Source organism: Meleagris gallopavo, chromosome 3, assembly GCF_905368555.1.
Source record: "Meleagris gallopavo chromosome 3, MGAL_WU_HG_1.1, whole genome shotgun sequence".
NCBI classification, from domain to species: domain Eukaryota; kingdom Metazoa; phylum Chordata; class Aves; order Galliformes; family Phasianidae; genus Meleagris; species Meleagris gallopavo.
This window is the reverse complement of record NC_139406.1, coordinates 8,643,757-8,664,169: the sequence shown is the minus strand read 5'-3', so window position 1 is coordinate 8,664,169 and position 20,413 is coordinate 8,643,757. Positions and strand designations below refer to the sequence as shown.

The 20,413-nt window shown below is 40.4% G+C and overlaps 1 long non-coding RNA gene across 1 annotated transcript; it reads right to left on the bottom strand.

Moving 5' to 3' along the window:
• Nucleotides 1–2,490: 2,490 nt before the first annotated feature.
• Nucleotides 2,491–19,423, bottom strand: LOC146544589 (uncharacterized). The gene is made up of 3 exons (XR_014882286.1): nt 18,546–19,423; nt 11,116–11,220; nt 2,491–4,532 (listed from the first exon to the last, which is right to left on the bottom strand). It is a non-coding gene; the product is annotated as an uncharacterized LOC146544589 (long non-coding RNA).
• Nucleotides 19,424–20,413: the final 990 nt, after the last annotated feature.

Here is a 20,413-nt window from a genome sequence, read left to right as displayed (position 1 = left end):
TACTTTCAGCAGGTAAGGCAAGAAGGGTCATGGCAGTAAGTTGGTAAAGAGTTGGGTTGACAGATCTGAGGTAGAAAAGTGGCTGCAATCTGAAAGATGTATTTTTGGTTGTGGATAATTTTGTGTGAGGCTTTAGCTGGCCTATTTATAAAATAAAACCAGGAAAATATATGGTCTAGATAAGCTTCTGTACAGCAATGTGGCAGGGTAATGTTATGTGCATCCTCATTGATTTACTGTAAATTTTGTCTGCTAAATTATAATTGTTCAACTTCTGTTGATAAAAAATGCTGAAGAAGCATTTTTGGGTGCATCTCCTATTGTGTGGTATAGTTGTGGTAGTATTTATGGAGGAACTATCCAGCAAAACTAAATTAAGCTCTATTAAAATCTATGGCTTTTTACCACTGCATGTTTTATTCTTCTAGCATCACCCTGTTCTTGCCACTTCTACGTTTGGCAACGTACAAACTGTGTTGGACATGGTATTTGAGGGTGTAAGGCCAGATCTGGTGAGCATTTGCAGGCACTTAGGGATAGGCACTCAAGGGCAAAGCAGAGTGACTGATGGGATGGTCAAGAATGATGGTTACAGCTTTAACTGTCAGAAAACCTTTTGAAATCCATGGTTTATCCAAAATAGACAAGAAAAGCAAAAAGAACTGGAGAAAAATGTCCACAACTGTGTGCTACCCAGGGGGCCTCAAAGGAGAAAGAGGCTTTCCAAGAATTAGAGAATCTGAAGCAGTGCTGGACTTTGAACCAGCTCTTACGGTATATTGCTATAAATGCAGAGCACATAAATGATTTTGGACAATGAATGAGGAAAAAGGGTCAAAAATAAAATTCAAGGTAATTCACAGCAGTGTGAAAAAAATATTTGCGGATGTATCCTCTTGGTCATTCCTCTCTGTCAGTAGTATGTTTTGCATATGCAACTCTGTAATAAATGGAAGATTTAAATAGCTATATGTGATGCATTAGTTTATTTAGGTAACTCCCTCCGGTACTATTCATGGAGTTGTGCGTTTTTATATTCTGGGAAGTCAGCAAAATTCTATGTGTTGCTGAACAACTTGAATGTAAGCAAATAAACATGGTGTGGAGCCCCAGTTCTTTTGATTAGGTCAGGCTTTCAAAAAGGTTTTCTGTATGTCTTCATATCTCTTACTGGATGTTATGGCCCTGATTTGGCACTGAGACTTCTGGGCTGCTGCCAGTCCTTGTACACAAAGGCTGCATTGATACACTTGTGATAAGGACTCGGTGAAAGATAAAGGTTATGCTTTGGCCCAATGGCTTGACCTTGTTCTCGCTGAGCCGACAGCAAGAGACTTACTGATTTCAGAGAGAATGGGACTCTGTCATACATTTTCATTCTCGAGTGCTCTGTGCAGGCAGATGGGAGGGACTGCTTGTGGTGATGCCGAGTGCAGTTTGTTGATATACAGGTGCCTGTTCTTGTGAGAATCAGTCCTACTTTTGGCACGGCAGCTTTATGTATCCGTGTTTTATGTGTGAATGCAATGTTTGTCAGGCACTAGTTTGGCAGCTCTCTGTGCACTGAGTGTCTGTCTTGGTGGTGCTGAATTTGAGTTACGTTGTGATGCGTGCCAGTGTATCAGAAGGCAGGTCTGAGACATTGGTGAGTGTTCACCAAGCCTGTTAATCCTCTCAGGCTGTAGCCACACAGTTGAGTTTGGTATTCTCATCACCTAAATTCCTAAATGTACTTCTAAGGCATATTCCCTTTTAACGCAAGCTGCCCAAACATCTGTGGCGAGACTAAAGAAAACATGGAGAAAAAGACCCAAAGATGAATATTTCAGCAGAAACGTGGGAAGGAATGCAATGTAGCTCACGCAAAACCTTCTGTAGTGTATGCCATAAATTAACACAATATAAATTTATACATATTTACACCACATAGACTAAAATATATAAATCCTCAATACTCAGCCTTCTGTAGTAGGTGTAAGCAAGCAGTCCATATGCTTAGCTGATTTCTGGGGAGCTCTAGGGAACAAAATGTATCTTTGTAGAACTCATGATATTAAAGAGATTATAAACTAGGGTAATCAGTGCGTTTCTCAAAATGGGCTGTCTTTTCTGCAAGCTGAAAACCAGCAGTGAACTCTTGATTTGCTATCTAAGGCTAAGGCTTTAATTCTTCAGCCAGGTGCTAAAATACACATGTAACATTTATGTGCGTGAATAGTACTATTGATGTTGAAGGCCTAAAGATCAGTCCATCACTCTTTGGATTTTCCTGGCTTCAGGCTGTATGATTCTGTTTTCCTCTTGAATTTGTGTACTTTCATTACAAAATACAAGCTTGTAACGTCTCATTAAGTAGCAGATGTTTCCCTTTTCACCATTTCACACTTACTATTCTAAACCTCTAACGTGCATCCCTCTTTTGTACAGCTGCACGGTAAAGAATTTGATCTCTAACATTTGTTCTGTTGCTGCTTTTTATAATAAGGACATTTGGTATATTTTTAATGTATGAGATTTTGGGTCAAAATGTCAGGATTCTCTTCCCATCAGTACAGTAGTTTTTAGGTATTAGTGGAATTGCATGATTCATGACCAATCTTTTTTTATTTTTATCTGAAAAGCTAGGAACAATTCCACTTCAGAGAGGTGCTAAGAGAAGGAAGGTGAAATGAAGAGGAAAAGAAAATGGAGGAATTCCTTGTAAGCTTTATGATGAACTGTCCTGCCACATGTTGTTCGGTACAAGGATGATATCAAATTAGGCATCTGATTTGATGCCTGAACGAGGGTCTAGATAGCCTCTGGAGAGGGAAAGAAGCCCTTCCAAAGTGCTGTAAGATTTTCTTGTGCAGCAGGATCAGCACACCTTCTACTTCATTTCATGGTCCTAATCCCCCAGCCATTCACAAATGGCTTCAGAAGTATCTCACTGGGCCCAGCACTTGCAAGCTGCACCACTGAGGTGTTGCCACAAAGAGATGCTTAGCATGGAAGTGTGTAAAGGGATGCTTAGCGTGTAAGTTATCAACACAGAGGGGTGCAGCCAAGGATCTGACAGTAAACATCAAATGGGAACTGAGGTCTTAATATGTGCAAGGAGCAGCAAAGTCTGCCCTTCTTGCACACCATAGCAGTGTAGCTCTTGCAGGCACTTCAGAATTTCTTCTCATCCTGATGGAGGGTAAGGGAGAAGGAGAAAAGGCAAAATCTTTGTTGAATGATGTGGATGATATTGTGAGGAGCACCAGGCAGCTGGAAGCCAAGTATTGATTAAATGCTGGGTATGAGGGAGAGAGGAAGCTCTCCATTCCCTCCATTGCAAAAGGTGTTGGTTGCAGAGCACTAGGAGCTGGTGTCACTTCACGTTACAGCTAATATAATTGGATTGCCCTGCACCATCACCTCACAAGATGTTTATTTTTTCTTTCTTTTTTGTCTGTGCCTAAGAACATACTTATCCTCATTCCGTTACACAGAAACTGTTGGGCCATTTATTATGGCTGTACAGTCCACACAAGCTGAGGTGGCAAAATGTACTCTCCCAGCTTGCAGGATATGGTAACTCATTGGGATGAGGCTGGTGATACAGCGGAAGTGAAAAATCCTGGTTATACAGACCTCTGCCTTCTTCCTTGCTCTTGCTCATTAGCTCATAGAGTACAGAATGTTTCAGCAGGGCTTGGAGAAATGAAGCTTCCAGATGCTTCCTCCCTTTATTGTAGTTGAGAAAAAATGCAAACCAGTTGTTGTTTCTTGAAATGTATGAGCACAGAACTTTGAACTGGTCATTTTAGTTTGTCTTGACATTTTGTGGCACATAAATGCTTTACTGTGAAGGAATCAGCTGGAGGGCTCAGGATACAGTGCGGTCTGATCTTTTGTTCACTTTAGTTCATCGTATCTGGAAATTTATATTGGATCAGCCTCATGCTATCTGAGCAGTCCCAGTGTGAAGTCATCAGCTTTTGATCTCCGGTGGAACTGCTGGCAAAGTTGGCCACAGACATGGAAGTTCTTCTGAGGCAGAGATTTTATCCTAGCCAGTTGGACTAACAAGTTATTTTAACGTCAGTGCTTGAATAAGGTGTCTCTGGTAACTCATTGTAGTCAGAGACTGACTACTAGATCAACTGAGAATGTTTCTTGTACAAGTCACCTTATGAATACAGCAATAGGAGTGGGTAAGTGTGATACACTGTCTAACTGAATGCATCCTCCTTGAAGGAAGGCAAAGAGCAACCACTGAATGCAAGAGAAGACTAATCTGGTGCATCTTCTAAGTGTCTTTATTTAGAAGGAAACAGAAAAAAGGTGTTATCTTTGATGTTACTCCAGAAGTACAAATGGAGTCCCAGTAGAATGAATTTCATTCCTCCAGTCTTGGGATTGGGCTTCCAGCTGGCTAAATACTGAGATACTCAGTCTGAGTGTTCTTCTTTTTGGAACGAATTCCCCTTGGAGTCATTCCCATCTGGCCCCTAAGGAGAATCCAACACACAAGCTCATTCCCATAAATGACCCAGCATTAAGCTCTAAAAGAAAAAAAAAACAGCAGAATTTAGAAACTGTCTCTCCATCTCCTTCCTCCTCTCTGCCACTTCTCATTCCATACCAAAACTCTGTCACCAGTGTTTCAGCATGATTTCTCTGCTACCTGTTAAGATTTGCTGTTCTCTCCTGAGCAAAACACATGAACAGCATGAGTTTACATGGAATTATTTATTTATTTATTTATTTTATTTATTTATTTTTACATTTTTTCTTCAGTTGAGTTCTTCCCCTTTGTTTTACTCTGTACAATTATTACCATGTGATTTAATTGCATTGCCCTTTTGTATCCATCAGTGGAGGCCAAGCATGCTGGAAATGAAAGGCAGCGTGTAGCCTTCTGAAATCTGTAATTGTAGTACTACAGGTGAGCTGCGTAACAGATTATTGTAAATTTTATTCTGAAGTTCTTTGCTGTTCAAATTGGACAACAGCAGGAGAGAGAACAAAAGCTATTTTCTACCTGATGTTCTTGGAAACCTGTTCCCAATTCTTTGTGGAGGACTGCTGCTTTACATGAATATATTAAAATAGGGACATATGAATGACATTGATACTCTGCAGTGGAAATAGCTGCGCCTTTTGTATTCTCCTTCCCATTGCATGAGAGTTATGATAATCTGCTTCTTTCTCTAAATGGAAACCCTCCAGGGAAGTTTTGTGTACTCTAAATAGCATCTCTGTATGATCAGAGGCTTGGCTTCATGTGCATGTAATGCATAATAGATAAAGATATGAGAATGTAAATGCAAATTAAAGGTTATTCAGTCAAGGCAAGCCTTTTCAGTGGCAGGGGGGGCATGTTATGGAAATGCCAAATAATAAAGTATTACTCCTAAAATTTCTGGCAAATCTCCCTGGTTTTTTTTGTTTGTTTGCTTGCTTGCTTGTTTGTCTTTTCCAAAACTTTGTTATAGCTGTGCAGAGCAAATAGGATCTTTCTGATAAGTACCTATGTCTAAACCATTTACCTTCCTTACATGTAAACTCAGCACATAAACACATTAACTTTTCTTTCTCTTTATTGCTTTGAATTTAATATAGCAAGTGATCTCAGTGCTGAAAATATTCTGCCAATAGAGATTAAAAGAATACTTACATCCTCAAAACAGTGCATGAACATTAGTTGATCAAGCCCATTAACAGCATTGGGATACAAGTAAGTAGCATTAAATCTGTTTTCTATACTCAATCTGATGGAGAAAACTGCCCCAGCTTAGCCTCAGTGCAAAGAGATGCCTCTCAGCTTTGATCGTAGCAGGACCAGTGGCTTCTTAGTTGAGTGAGTATACTTGTCTTTCCTGTTTGTCAGAAGATGATCAGAGAATTGCCTTTGGATCGGGGTTGTCTACAAAAAAAAAATCTAATGTGCATGATGCTCTGATGAAAGCTGGTAATACATTAGCGGTGTGGACTAATTCTTTATGTATCTTTATGCTCTGACAATTCTCTTTTTACTGGCAAGAAGATGACCCAAAACTGACTCTCCTACAGAAGTATCTCTGTCATCTTATTGCTACTTCTGTCTTTTTTTTAAAAAAAGGAAGTTTTCTTTTTGTTTCTGTAGGCTATATGACAGAAGCACCAATGACATACTCTCATTACAACATGTTCAGGGCCATATGATTACGGAGAAGTAATAGTCATTCCTTCTGGTAAAGTGAAAAATTTGGTACAGTTATTCAAAAAACAAGTAAAGGGGGAGAGGCTTGGTTGCTATTGTCCTTGAACATTTCTCTCCTGACCCAGTTGACGTTTCAGAGGGAAACAGTGGTTACAGTAAGGAGCCATTTACTATTTCTGGATGAGAGGTTCTGTAATAGAAAAATAAGTCCTTTTATGACCAATTGCAAGGGAACGTGGATCCATTCCTGCAGCAACAGTAGATGGAACCATTTTGTTTAACCCCGAATACATGATACATATTCAGGCAGGTAGTGAACTTGAAAGTATTGCCCACAGATACTGTGTGCCAAGTTTCTGTCATAAGATCCTCAGCCTGGAAAAATGCAAGTCCCAGAATTATGAGTAACCATATATTTGCCCCTAAGTGCCCAGTGGGCTGGCTGAAGAGAGGTATCTAAGTTGCCTTTATTTTTCTCTGTCTTTTAATTTTAATGTTTGTAGTTTACTGAAATAGGATAGCCAGTGCTAGCTGAAACTAGCTAGTGAACTCAACATATATTTGCAAATACTTTGGAATAATAAAAGCTGTATTCATTGGTGAATTTGCTACTTGCTGAATTCCCTTTCCTAATTCAAATCCCAGCTCACTTTATGGGTATTTTTTTGCACAATAATATTTTGCCTTCTGTCAAAGCAGTTTAGAAATGAAGGACAGAATCCAGAATGGCAAGTAAAGCTCTTTGTAGATACAGAACATATTGCCAACACATTTAGGAGTCCAAATTCTGCTCGCAGCCACAGTTCTTCCTGTCCTCTTTAGGACTCCAGGACTTTCGCAACTTAGAGAGGAATTTGCCAGTGAACGACCACCTCAGCCACCTTAGCCATCCCCAGGATACAACAGATTTAAGCACAGAAATTGTCTTTGCAGAAAACCAAGAGCAGACAAATGACTGCTAGCTGGATTTGCTGTTCAAAGTGTCAGATGAGTAAGTAGGGTAAGTTCCAGTTAAGAAGCTCTTTAGCCCCTGAACAGTCGTGAATGATGAAGTCAATTATGGAACAAGGCTTTATTCATGTGGGTGTAATCGTCTTGTTCTTATATCAGTTTTGAAGGTGGAACTTCAGCTTCTAGGTCTTGTTATAAGTTTTCCAAAGAAGCTACCACTCTAAGCTACTGCCAGTTTTTCTATTGTGTGCATATATAAAAATCTCATTTTGAATCTCGATAAGCTCTTGGCTTTAATAATGGCTCGAGACTGCGAGTTTCATAGCTTATTTATCATGCACTGAATAAATAAAAAATCCTTTTGTTGTTGGTAAATTCACTGCCTTTCAGTTTCCTTGAGCATCAGCTTGGTTTGTATTGTCTGAGGAGATAAAGGGGAACACCTCACTTAACCTCTCAACATCATTCTGCACTCCCTTTTTAAGTAATTTTCATATGCCTGTAATAGTGTGTACTTTTTATAAACGCTACCTTTTAAGAGAAAATAATGCCATCTTTTAGTATCCATATAATGAACTATTCTGTTACATTCCACTGCCTAATAGCATTGTGGTTTTTCCACTGAAGGATGCCTGATTCGATCGTTCTGACAAACTGCTGTTTTCTTGTAGCAAAATTGTTCAACATAGTGTTTTTACTGTTTTGTCAATAAGCAGAGGAAATAAAAACCTTATGGGATTTGAACAAGAACATTCACACTCCGTATGTGAGCAGCGTTTGGAGTGTGGTGGGGAAGCAGAGTATAGTATGCAACCTGTTTACTGAAGTGCATGCCAGCTAAGTGAGATTTTCTTCTCATTTGCTAGGATCTTACTTTGGGCCCATTTGCTCTCTCCTTTTTTTTGCAACCAATCCCAGTTATTCCCCTCCCCCCAGTATCTGATGTTAGCAGCTTTTTCCCTTATTTGCTTATTTCTATGAGGAATTGCTAGTTTTGGACTCACTCTTTTTCTTTTAAAGCCTTCAGCCTAACAGTGGAATCACAAGATGAAACTGTGCAGTACGTGCTGTAGCAAAATGTTTCTGGGAAGAACTGCAGTGCCTTGGAGCATGGTCAGGCAACTGGGAGCTCAGCAGAAGGGAAGAAGTGGATCTCTGAGCAGAGAACTAGGGATAGTTCTCAATTTAGGCCATGTCTACAACTGATCTTCAGTTTTTTGATGATGAATTAATGAATGGTATAAAAGCCTGGACCGAGTGGAACTTTTTGTTGTTTTTTTTTCTAATTGTATGAGGCAAAGATTGAATGCCGTAAATTTGAATTCAAGCAGATCAGTCCTATATAATACCCATTAAACTTGTGGAATACATTGCCACGAGTCATCTACAGATGCTTCTAAGGGAAAAAAAAATCACCCAGAACTGCTTTAAGTAAGACTTAAAATGTGTCAGAGGACAGTGAGCTGAAAGTGGAGGAAGTCCTTCACTGATGGGCTGCTGTTTGTGAGCTGACCACTTAGGTAGTGTTGTCTGCTGGTCTCTGGTGCTTGTTAGAAGCACCCTGAATTAAATGAACATTATGCCAGTTCTCTGACATTGTGTTGCAGTTCCTGTGCTTGCTACCAGTAGTGAGTTTAAACAGGTTCAAATTATGTTGGTTAGCCTGTTTTGATGTCTGTGTTGCCTATGTGGTGAGGCCAACACATCTCCACCCACCTATTAAGGAATATGCTGATTAACTCCTGTTAAACATCTAAATATGGCTCCATAGTCAGACAGATAGTGACAGCCAGTGGCCCTGTGGAACATAAATGGTTTCTCACTATAATTGATACTCTCCGCTGCTGAAAACGCTTCTTACTTTTTCGGACTTCCACTCACTTAACTCCCTCAGGCGGTTGTTTACAGAACTGAAGTGCAACTAAGAGTTCAAACAGGGTAGCCTTAAAAGCTGCCTTAATGACATCTATAGAAAAATCATCTAACTCGGCTTTCATCTTCAGACAGAAGGTCAGAGTTCATGGATTTTGTCGTTAGGCAGCTTCCATTTCAACCTCCTTCTCCCTCTCCACCATCTAGCCAGTGGGTTAAAAAGGCTTCTTAAAATAACCAGTTTCTTTCTCGATGCATCTGGAGCCTCAAATACTCTGGGGATCAAGAAAAACGCAAAAACAATGTTTCAGCTCTCTTAGTTCCAGATGGACCTGTTTTCTAACGTTATTTATTTCAACTTCACAAATGGAACAGATCCTATTTCAGAGCAGTATTTGTGTTCAGCTTTGGGAAGGACAGTCGGAGCTTGGAGTTAACATGGTGCCATTAGGAATCTTCTGGGCTGGGTCCAGATGAGCACATCACAGGCTCTCTCATAGCTATTGGAAGGTGGGTTGTGTTCTGGGTTGCCTCTCTTTGACTGGGAGAAGTGTGTGTAAGGTTGTGAGCTGGAAGGGGGGAAGTTCGTAGCATGTACCTCTTCCTTCTTTCACCCAGGTCACGAAAATTAATATAGCCAGGCCAGAGTGGTTATTATTCTGGCCAGAATTTGTGCATGGGAATCTTGGGTCATTACATTTCTTTGGTGATCTCATGGAAAAACTTCCAATCAACTCTATCTCTAAGGATCCCTGTAGAGTCCCTAGATTTTCCATGTGTAGCAAACCAACTCTAAATCACACCTCTGGGTCCCAGTACCATTCCCTCTGCTTTATGCTTCCTTCATGCACTCAGTTTTTAATATCTGTTAAGACTCTAAATTCAACTATCATTGCTATAACTGCGAAAAAGTATGTGGAGCTTTTTTGTGACAAACCTGTGCTGCTGTATGAAGGAAATTCTGGCATAACTGTGGTACATACCTTCAAAATGGTATTTGTAGAGAGTATAAAATAGTTTTCCGGAATGTTCCTATATAGGAATGTCATAGTATTGAATTTATTTACTTGCTACAAACTATACTACTCACTTGTGCTTAATGTTGGTCAGCGTTAGCCTGAGCTAACCCTTCTGTCACAGGAGAAGAGGTGTTAATTCCTTTTCTGTGCCACAGCAGCCCAAGCTTTGACCAAAGATCATACGTACATTGAACCATGGAAACTTACAGGCTTGTAATTAGACATTGTACTATCAACTGTATATTTTTTTTAATTATCAGGTTCAGATGAAACAAGTATCATGTTCTGTAAATATGAAAGTTAATTGGTCACTGGGAGAAGGATCCAGATGTGGGTTTTTGAAGATTTTCTTGGGCTTGGTGGGCATGGAAGTTTTGGTCATTTTATGCAGAGCTGACTTGAAATCTGAACCAGCAGTTAAAGATGAATGAGCTGCAGATCCATAATGACCCAGATATGAAATGGGAAGGAGATTAATGCAGGACATTTGGAAACCAAGAGGTGCCAGTGAAAGGAGTCAGGCTTTATTGGGTGATATAGATGGATTAATTGAGGAAGATTTGTTTGCTTTAGGGCATGACTAGTTGCACTTGAAGCAACACACAGTTTCTCATTTGGAGGAGGAAAGGGAGCACGGTACATGTTTTCACAGAGGACAATGGAAACCTTGTACCTGTGGCATATGGCTGTGGTATTGTTTAGAGCAGGTTACATAAAGATCTGGTTGTACTCCATATACTGTTGATGTTAATCTCTGGGTGTTCCATGTGGGAGATGCCATTAGTGCTGAGGAGCAGGCAGCGATTGCAAGAGTTTGGCTAAGTAGACCTATCTGAGCAAAGAGACCAATAAATGACGTAGGACATGATGATGGCAGTGCTGGGAGACAGAGGGGCCTGGGAATTACTCTGGGAATTGTAACAGAGGTAGAGCTTTGTTAATCCAGAAAACGTGTGGGTAGACTATTTCCAGCAGCAGTTATTTCTCTTTTGGTGCTTCCTGCAAAACTTGCAATACTCTGTGGTTAAACAGTAAGGTAGGATGGACGAAAACTGCATTTTGTTCCTTGGAGAAACTTACATGATAGTATTGTTTCCTTACCTACTGATAGTTCTTGCTGAAGTTCAGTTTTTCCATTAAGATGCCTGCACTACAAGCAAAAGCATCTGTCAGTCTGCAGGGTTAGGTCAAGAAAGATGCACCAGCCTGAATAACAGAAGAAGGAGTTAATGTTTGGTCTTTTTCTCACAAGAGGAAGAGAATGAGTGAACATAGATCAGGTGGACAGCAGTAGCCAAGCATTGCCAAAGCCACATTATGGGCAGTGAGGATCTATCTGATAGGGAAAGGCAGTAAAACATTATTTGTATGTAGAAGAGAATGTCACAAGGGCAGTGTTAATTCACTTAGTTATAATTTTTTGTTATGACTAAGAAGTTCCAGTCCAGATGGGTTTGTTCAAAGAGAGAGTCTGACAATACTTCTGACCACATTTCAAGTTTTTTGAAAGAATGCACATAAAATCCTAGAGACGTGTCCAGTCATTACATTATTCCCATGGGGTATGTTGTAAAGCCACACGAGGGTGAGATTGTTATGAAGTTCCAAACTGAATAATGAGCCTAGACATAAAAATGTTCTGAACAAGATCTATATTAACTCGGTATGCAAGAAGTTTCATTTTCATCTACAACAAAGCATGCATTATTCTTGATACCTAGTTCTGTGTGCCCTGCTGTATCAGCTGTGCAGACAGCTATATCTTGGAGAATTTGTTATCTGTAATGTATTTCTCTTTGCAACCAATCTTGTAACCTCAATGAAGCCAGCTATTGAGGGGGAATAATTTGTGCTGAAGTCAAAAACATGTTCAGCCTGAAAGTGTGTAATAGTCCTTTCTTTATAAGACCATGTGAGAGGATGTACTCTCTGTGTGGTTCATTCTGTGAAAGAGAACTGTTGTAAAAACTTTGCATAAACTTTGGATAAATGAATCCACCTATTCTGAGAAGAGTTACTGTGTGATATTTAACAAAGATAGTGGTGCGAGCGAGCCTTGAAGAGACTTGAAGGCCAAAGATCTACTGATGCTGAGTGTGCTCATGTTGAAAACAAATCCTCTGTTTTGACTATGTCTCTTTAGGATTTGGCTGCAAATCTGAAGGTTTTTTGTACGTTTATCATCTTGAATCTTGAAGCTTCTGTTCAGCAAAAAGCCAGATTTATACACTCACTGAGGTAGGTCACGGTCATTTTTGTGACTTCTATGGAGTGTGTCTGGGAATTGGAGTGGTTTGACTCTCAGAAGTGCTTAAAGAAGTATTTACTAGTGACGAAAGCAATAGTTCCAAACAAAATGAGTTATGCTTCATTTTTCTTTTTTCTCTTTCTTTGCAAACCACTTCTTTTCCTGAAAGCATCGAAACAGCCAAACAGCACTAGTGACCAAACAACATCATTACAAGTAGAAATAATTACAGACATTAGAAAGCCTTCTGATTTCCATTGTAGATCCAGGAAATACATGTGAAATTAAGGTCTGTATTTCCCAAGTTCAGGTATTTATATTTGAGGTTCTGATTTTGGCATTGGCCTGTCCTACTTCTAGCTAACCAGTTTGCTACAGTTTCCTTTGGATGTTTTTCCTGAGTGGGCCTTTTTGCTCTGACTCATGCAGGATAAAGCAACTAGCTGGGGTGCCTGAAAGCAGACTTACAGCAAGGAAAACTGTATCAATCCTAGGCATACTAAAGATCTCCTGTCTTTTACAACTGGTATAACCATTCTCCAGATGGAGCAATGCCTACAGCTTAGAACTGTTTTTTTGTCCTGGTCCAGTTAGACAGTATGTTGCAAGTAGCAGAGAGCAGCTGCTATTAGTTCTGCTGGGGAAAGAACAAAGAGAAATGCAATTCAATGACTAAACAAGAAATCAACTAGGAAGGTGGGAAAACAGAATTTTCAAACAAATCCATTGAAACAATTTTCTTTCAGCTAGTGGGGTAATGTATTGTGGCACATAGACTAACCCCCATAACTGAATATTTTATTGCTGGGCAGACAGGAAAATTAAGTAATTCCATTTGCTTTTGATGCCTGAGTTGACGTTGTGTTAATGCTAAATGTTGTCTTGTGTTATTGCTAAATACTATATTCAAATTTACTTTCAGGTCTTTTCCTTTTAAGATATTGATCAGATATGCCCCTTAGTTTTGTCAGGGGAAAATTACGGATTTTTACATTGTCGTTTACAGCTTATCTACTAGTCTCCAACCCTGCTGTAAGCTTCTCTTAAATTCACTAACAAAATCTTAAAGTATAATACCTAAGTAGGCTTGTGGGAAGGAAAAATGTGTTTACTTTTATTAATAAAACATAGCATATATTGTTTATAGCCAAGAAAAAGCTGTGGAAAACACTGGTGATCTTATCCTACTGCAGTATATTTTCAAAACCCACAATGACATAGCCATTAAGCTATGACATTTCCCCTTTATGTTGAAAATACGTGGTGCCTCTCTGTGCATAGGATAATCACAGGTCCTGGCTTCTGCATTTGTTAGTAGCCTTGTAATATTGGGAATCTCTCTCCCCTGACAGCCTGAATGTCACCTAGCAGTGTGCATTCACCGGAGCAAGTGAACCCACTGATTGGAAGCAAATGCATGGCAGTTCTTGGAGTCTTTGTTGTGTTCTTCTTAAAGCCTGTATCACATTGGGGTTGTGTGACTGGGGGAGATAAGCAGTGATTTTAATTTAATTTAATTATTATTATTTTAAAGTCACTTCTAGGCCTCTTACTGGTGAAAATGCCCTGAAATGTAATGTCCATAAAGCCTCAAAATGTAAGGGGGTAAAGTCAAAAACTCAGAAAAATTAAAAAAAAACAAAAAAATCAAAAGCCTCAAAAGTCTCCTTAAACCAGTCTCATTATTTTGAGGCAAAGAAAAAACTCATGCCTGTTTAATGCTTCAGATTGCTGCCTCTGAGGCTTTCGAGACTGTATTTTTGGGTTGTCTTCATGTAGTGAATTACTTTATAGCTTGTTGGGGGTTTTGGAGGTGGGAGGGTTGTGTTGTTTACATGCTGTGGAATGACTGCAAGCAGTTTCCCAGAGAATATTCAATATCTGAAATTTCAGCCAATTTGATTAGCTGTGAATGCTTGCATATGCTGTGTGGCATTGTTCCAGTTCCTGGATTGAATGAGCGTAACAACTTTGGCAGTCTGCATTTTGCAAAGTACTGATGGTGTCTAGAAGGCACCAGGTTCCCCCATCTCTACTTGCCAAAATCAGAGCAGCAGTCCATGCTTAGGGTGGAACTAGGTGACATTTAAGGTCCCTTCCAATGCAAGCCATTCCATGGAAGCTGATGACGCCTCACTCTTCTTTCTTGGATGGTTGCGTAACTCTCCCCAGTGCCACTTCTTGTGAACATGGGGAGCACTTTGAGCAGCAGAAGAATTGGTTATGTCTCTTGCTGCTTTTTTCCAGCGCTTAATCAGCTGTCAGAGGTAGAACTCAAAGCTGAATTTAAACAGGAGCAACAATGGTAGAGTGGAACTAGGGAGAGATGCAGTGATGAACACAATACGCTTCTGCAGTTAAAAGCTGTACTGTAAACCCTTTAAGTGTGTGTTATTCTTTGAATCCAGAGGGCTGTATTTGTTTGAATCTTTTCTTGTCACTCTTTGGTGTGATTGGCAGCATATCTGTTGAGAGATAGAGTAACAGCCAGGGAGAGGTTTGGCAGGTCAGGAAAGTAAGCAAGCAAAGCTGTCCAGCATATGGAAATCTGCCGCATCGCAGCAGGCAGCTGGGGACAGGCGCTGCTCTCTTAAATTCCCAGAAACCCAAAAATCCCTGGAATTCCTTCAGTGTAACAGAACAGAAATTTGGCCCCAAGGAGTGGGCCCTAGCTATTCAAATCAGGCTATTTGTGGATGTATTTTCTTTTTGGGGGGCACAAATATATGTGCTGAGAGGGCTCTAAATGGCATCACGTGAATGTGCTCTGAAAAGGGGTGGTCCATATTAGAATTAGGTCCATATTGCCCATATTAGAAGCAGCAATGTACTCCTTATTTTGGTTTAGAACAAGTTGCATTTCCTTTTGTTCTTTCAACAGGTTAGTAATTACTGTTGCAGTAATTAGGCTTGATGGAGAGTATATAAGACGATAAATGGTTATTCTGTGCAGTAGTGGGGGGATATTTGGTGCCAAGCTTATTATTTTCAGTCAAAGCTAATTATCTCTATTATAATACATGACTCTCTTTCTTGAATTATGAGTGGGAAACTGCTGAATAGATTTTTTTCAAAGTGCCCTGAACCATGGAGAGAAATGAAAATTAAAAACAATGAAAAGCTTGTTAGACAATGAGAAGACTCATCTGTAAAGCTATTTCTGACAGATTTTTTCCCCCCTCTCTCTTCTCCGCTTGTATAAATATCAAATGCTAATCACGAAATCAATTGCTGCTCTACACACAGTGCGGGTGTAGAAGTTGAGCTGAGGTGGTGGGGGAGCTGTGCGGGATGCGGGATGGCCGGCAGTAGGCCGACCCCTGCCATCAGGGGATTTGCAGATGTTCCTAGCGAAAGCCATCGCGATATACTGGCTACCAAGAATAGCCATCTGTTTTGCTCGTATTTATGACCTGCCCTGGAAATCTGGAGCGGGAAGCTGAGAGCAATGTCATATGGGATTATGCCCGCCGGCTGGTTTACCTCTGGAGATAAGGTCAGCGGAGAGAGTGAGATTTTGATGAGCAGGGCTTGCCTTCACTATGGATGCCACCCCGTCATTCGTGAATAATGCAGCTGTCCCCTCCTCCATTTACATCATGGTTTCAATTTGTAACAGCAACAGGGCCACAGATCTCCTTTCCAGTCCTCTCACCTCACCTCACTCGGTCGAGTCACACCGTAATCTGACGCTCTGGCAAAGCCCATAGTACAGCTTGGCCCCACTTTCTCTCAGCTCCTGACCCCTTGCCTGAGTTCCCTTCCCACAGCCCTGCTCTGCCTTGGTGCCCCATCGGACGGCGCTGGCATGGGCAGATAGATTTTTCCTAACTTTTAGAAACTGGGGTTGAAGTTGAAATCAATTGCTGACAGAAAAGAATGAGCAAAGCTCTCTTGCATGCTTACAAGGCAGCTTTCCTTAGAAATCCTGTGGAGTGCTTTTCCGTGTTCTATGCAGCAGATGTTAGAAGTCAGGGAGACAAGCAGTACAGAGGGGAGCTGAGTTACTAAGACAGATAAAATTTTCACAGCAGTAGTATTTACCTGTCTTCGGTTACCGCCAGGAAGACCACATCAGACTCGCATGGCAGTGCCCATCTGCAGTCTGTGCTGGGATCTGCTTGACTCCTGTCTGAAATTCCATGCTTTGCCTTTACACTGATTTTTTTTTTCCCCAGCAGCCCAGCGTGTCTCGCTAATGCACTGTTTATTGCTCATATAGATTTTATACCTCACCTAAACTGCTTGGTTTTCTGTATTAGTGCTGTTCATACACAGAGCTGGTGTAATTGGGCTGCTGCTTTGAAGATACAGGTATTATTTATGTGAATGTATGGTGTAATACAAACATCTTTCTCAAGGTGAGCCAGGTCGTGTGAACTCTGTGCAGGGAGCTCCATACAGGGAGCTCAGCCTGGAGATTTCTGTGCCTAATGTTGAGTTTTTCATTGCACTGTTTCAAACCTTAGCTCAGGTTAGTGACAGCTCTCAAAAGCTACCTCTGATGGATGAATCAGGAGAGCCATGGCAAAATGTCTTACAAATGGCCAGTGTCCTTGAAATCCAGCTGGATGAAAATGAAAGGTGTGTTTCATCATATTGCTTACAGATCCTTTTAGGTACTAGCCATACGCTCAGTAATAGAAGCAAGAAATTAAAAAGGAATAATAGAGGCAGACGCTATTCAAAGGTGTTGTTTCAATTCTTTTCATAATGCTATTATCAATTAAGGAAGTTGCTGAGTGAGGTAGAGTTTGCATATGTTAGCATTTGATAATAGTTACTCATGTGAAAGAGTGTTATAGGATAAGGCCATGGACTGGCTATAGAGCTAATGGAAACTGTGTAAGGGCTACCAAGGAAACAATAACGTGTAAAGTTTAATCAGTGCACTCAGCTGTATTTTAAATTGCATTTAAATAGGGGAATTAAAAAAATTGGAGAAACATAAGCCTTTTGACTTTCTCGGGGCAAATATATCTATAGTGCAAACAGACAAAAATAGAGACCACTTTCACATAAATCAAACGTGTGTAGCTCTCTCTACTTCATTCCTTGGGTCCAAGAATCACAAGTTTAGTAGCTAATAAGAAAATATTGTAAAACATAGTATTAGTTGATTAGATCTGTTGAGAAGCAAAACTCCAGATGGGGAGCTTTCAGTACCAGAGAGCAGGAACATCCATTAAACCATACACACCAGTAACTCATAGCTGTAATTCTGTATAGATGTGTCTGTAAACTATAATTCAAAAAGCCAAACTAACCCATTTACAGCTGCAGACATCTCAACAGAATAGCTTTAGATGCTGTTAGCCTATTTTTATTTTATGTCTCTCTTTTATAGCGGCAACCTAACTATTTTAAAGTGTATCTCTGTGGGAATTGATGGGTTTTATTATGTACATTTCTGTACTATAAGAACAGGATGATCGATTTTCTTTATGCTGGTTGTTGTTTGTTTGGCTGCATGACAAGGTTGCTATCAACAGAAAGTATGAAGCATGAGGTAATGACTACAACTTAAATGAGAACACTTGTCATACCTGCTTTTTGCTCAAAATGATCAGGGCATAGTCAAATGCCATGTGTGTGCACTTTCATGTTTACAAACTGGCAAGCTTAATGGAAGGTAATCTCTGACATTTCTTAACAGTCTTCCTTGCCTCTGAAACCAAAGATACTCGTATTGTGCTAAACTACTTAAGATCTTCTGAGAGTTAGAGAAAAATGCTAGGTGAACTACATACAGTGAACACTTATTAGAGATGAATTTTAAATTGTTTTACTTATTTATTATGTGGAAGAAATTAAAGTTCCTCCTTCCAGGCACTATTTAAGAAAAATTGTATACCTGCTGTCCTTCCTGTTCTCAGAAGTGCTGGATAATAACCCAGCAGGACTTACGTGAGCAAGCTGATCTGTTTTCGGCTGTAGCATAGAACAGATCATACTGCATAAAGTTGCTTGTAACGTTAGGGCAATCCCACAAGGAAAAGAAGAAGCTATACTGGTGATAAAAAGCATTTACATTAGTCCAGGGCTGCAGCTACAGGTTCTATCATGCATATTTCCCAGCCAGCTGAGAAAGCTACTACCAATAGCAATCTTCTACCTGGAGATTTATTACTGACATCAGAGGTTACTGGCCAGTCTGACTTGTGGCTCAGCATTGTGGGGACCACTCATAAACCTGCTTAACTCAGGACAAATTAGGTGAGCAAAGACTAAATATTTAAACATCTTGAGTAAGTTTTGCTCATTTTACCTGAAAAATACTCACTCTAGCAGGTCAATTTGCTGTATCTTCTGACAGGGGTGAGAAGCAGCTGGAAAGATCATCTTCAGCTGCCATAGCTAGAGCTGAAAAAGGACTTTATCTCTGGCTTTGTTCTGTTCTAGACATACTCTGCATCTGACTAATTCAGTTTTTAAAAGAAACCCACTGAATGCTTACCCAAAGAATTCTGCTGCCACAGCATTCCTGCTAAGAGGAAGAACGAGCTAGAACCTTGTCTTGGTGTGAAAGATAAGATACTTGTTCTGTCTAAATGTCAGGATGCACTTATGTGCTGTGTGAGCGATAAAGCACTGGAACAGGCTGCCAGAGAGGATGTGATCTCCCCTCTGGAGATCTCCAGAAGCCACCTGGATGTGGGCCTGGGCACCCCGCTCTGGGTGGTCCTATGTGAGCAGGGGTTAGACCAGATGAGCTCCAGAGGGTCCTGCCACCCTCAACCATTTTGTGATCCTCTGCAATTTCATATTTGCAACTACTGTTCTAGCCTGGAGTGAAGTGGCTGGGTAGGAGTTGGACAAACTGTGAGAGAATTGCTGCTCAGAGATGAGGACTGCAACATCCAGTGGGCACTACCTTCAAGGTACACCTGAACTTCCTTGGTTGATGAGCTGTGGAAACATGAGGAACAGAAACCATTTGAAGAAAGCAGGGAAAAAAAGAGAAAAGAGATGCTGGATAAACCTAAGTCTGACAGAGGCAAACAATTGAGGACAAATGCTCTGTGAAAAGGCCTTATGTTGTTGCAGTGAACTTAAAGAGAACTTAGACAGGAGATTTTAGTAAGTTGCCATCGTGATCTTAAAATGTTTGTTCCTGGATTCTCATATGTAATAACTGCTAGTTTTTTCTTTCTTCCAGACTGGCTCCTACAATGTTCTAGTAAAGATTATGTAAGTCTTAATTCAGGAAAGACTTAGGGTCCCTCTGTTGGGACCACTTCATAAACAAGGCTCCTAGCTGCATGAGGGCTCCTCGTTTCAAGGCTACACCTGGCACTGCTGCAGAAATGCATGACAAATTGCAATTGCTCTTACTGCCAGAGATGAGCAAAAGACCACCCAGGCATGCTTAAGCTCTCCATTCTGGGCAACTAAGCATGTCCAAAATGTACTGTTGGTGTGGAAACAAACCCTTCAGCCTCCAGTGTCTTTTACAAATACTGGATGTGTTCTGACATCCCCACAGCCACACTTTCCTCCAGTGCTCTTCTGCTCCATACGTGCTGGATCATGAATACTATGGGTCTTAGTCATTCCTTTGTAGATTTACCATTGCTCACTGCTGTGACCCTCACCTCTTACAGGACTTTTTTTGTCATTTCCTGACATACTGTTCTCTAAGCCAGATAGTGGTACATTTACCTCATAATCAAACAAGTGGATCTTTATTCCACAGGTCAAATATACAGAATGATAGCAGCAGGTGAAGAGGTACAGAAATAAGGTTTTTCAGAACTGGAAGTTGTTTTTTAATAGGTTCATGTGGTAGTGCATGGATGCACTGCATGATGGATGGTACTGCAGTTATTAAAATACACATTCTATAGTAATGAAAAATAGGCATAGAAGTGTCTCATATGAACCCAAGGGCCAATGCTTATATAAATTAAAAAATAAAGGGAGAAGCAGTAAGTATGCAGGACTTATAATAACTCAAACAACAGAGTTCTGCATTTCTGGATGTGCTGGAGATTTTCCACAGATACTTCCTATGGAAAGAATTTATGAATCAAAGTACAAGAGTTGTCCAGGGAAGATTGGTCCCACATGGATACTGTTGCTGTTTTAACTCAGCCAGATTTTCTAAACTATTCACTATGAACAGATTGTATTCATAAGTACAGGAAGCAT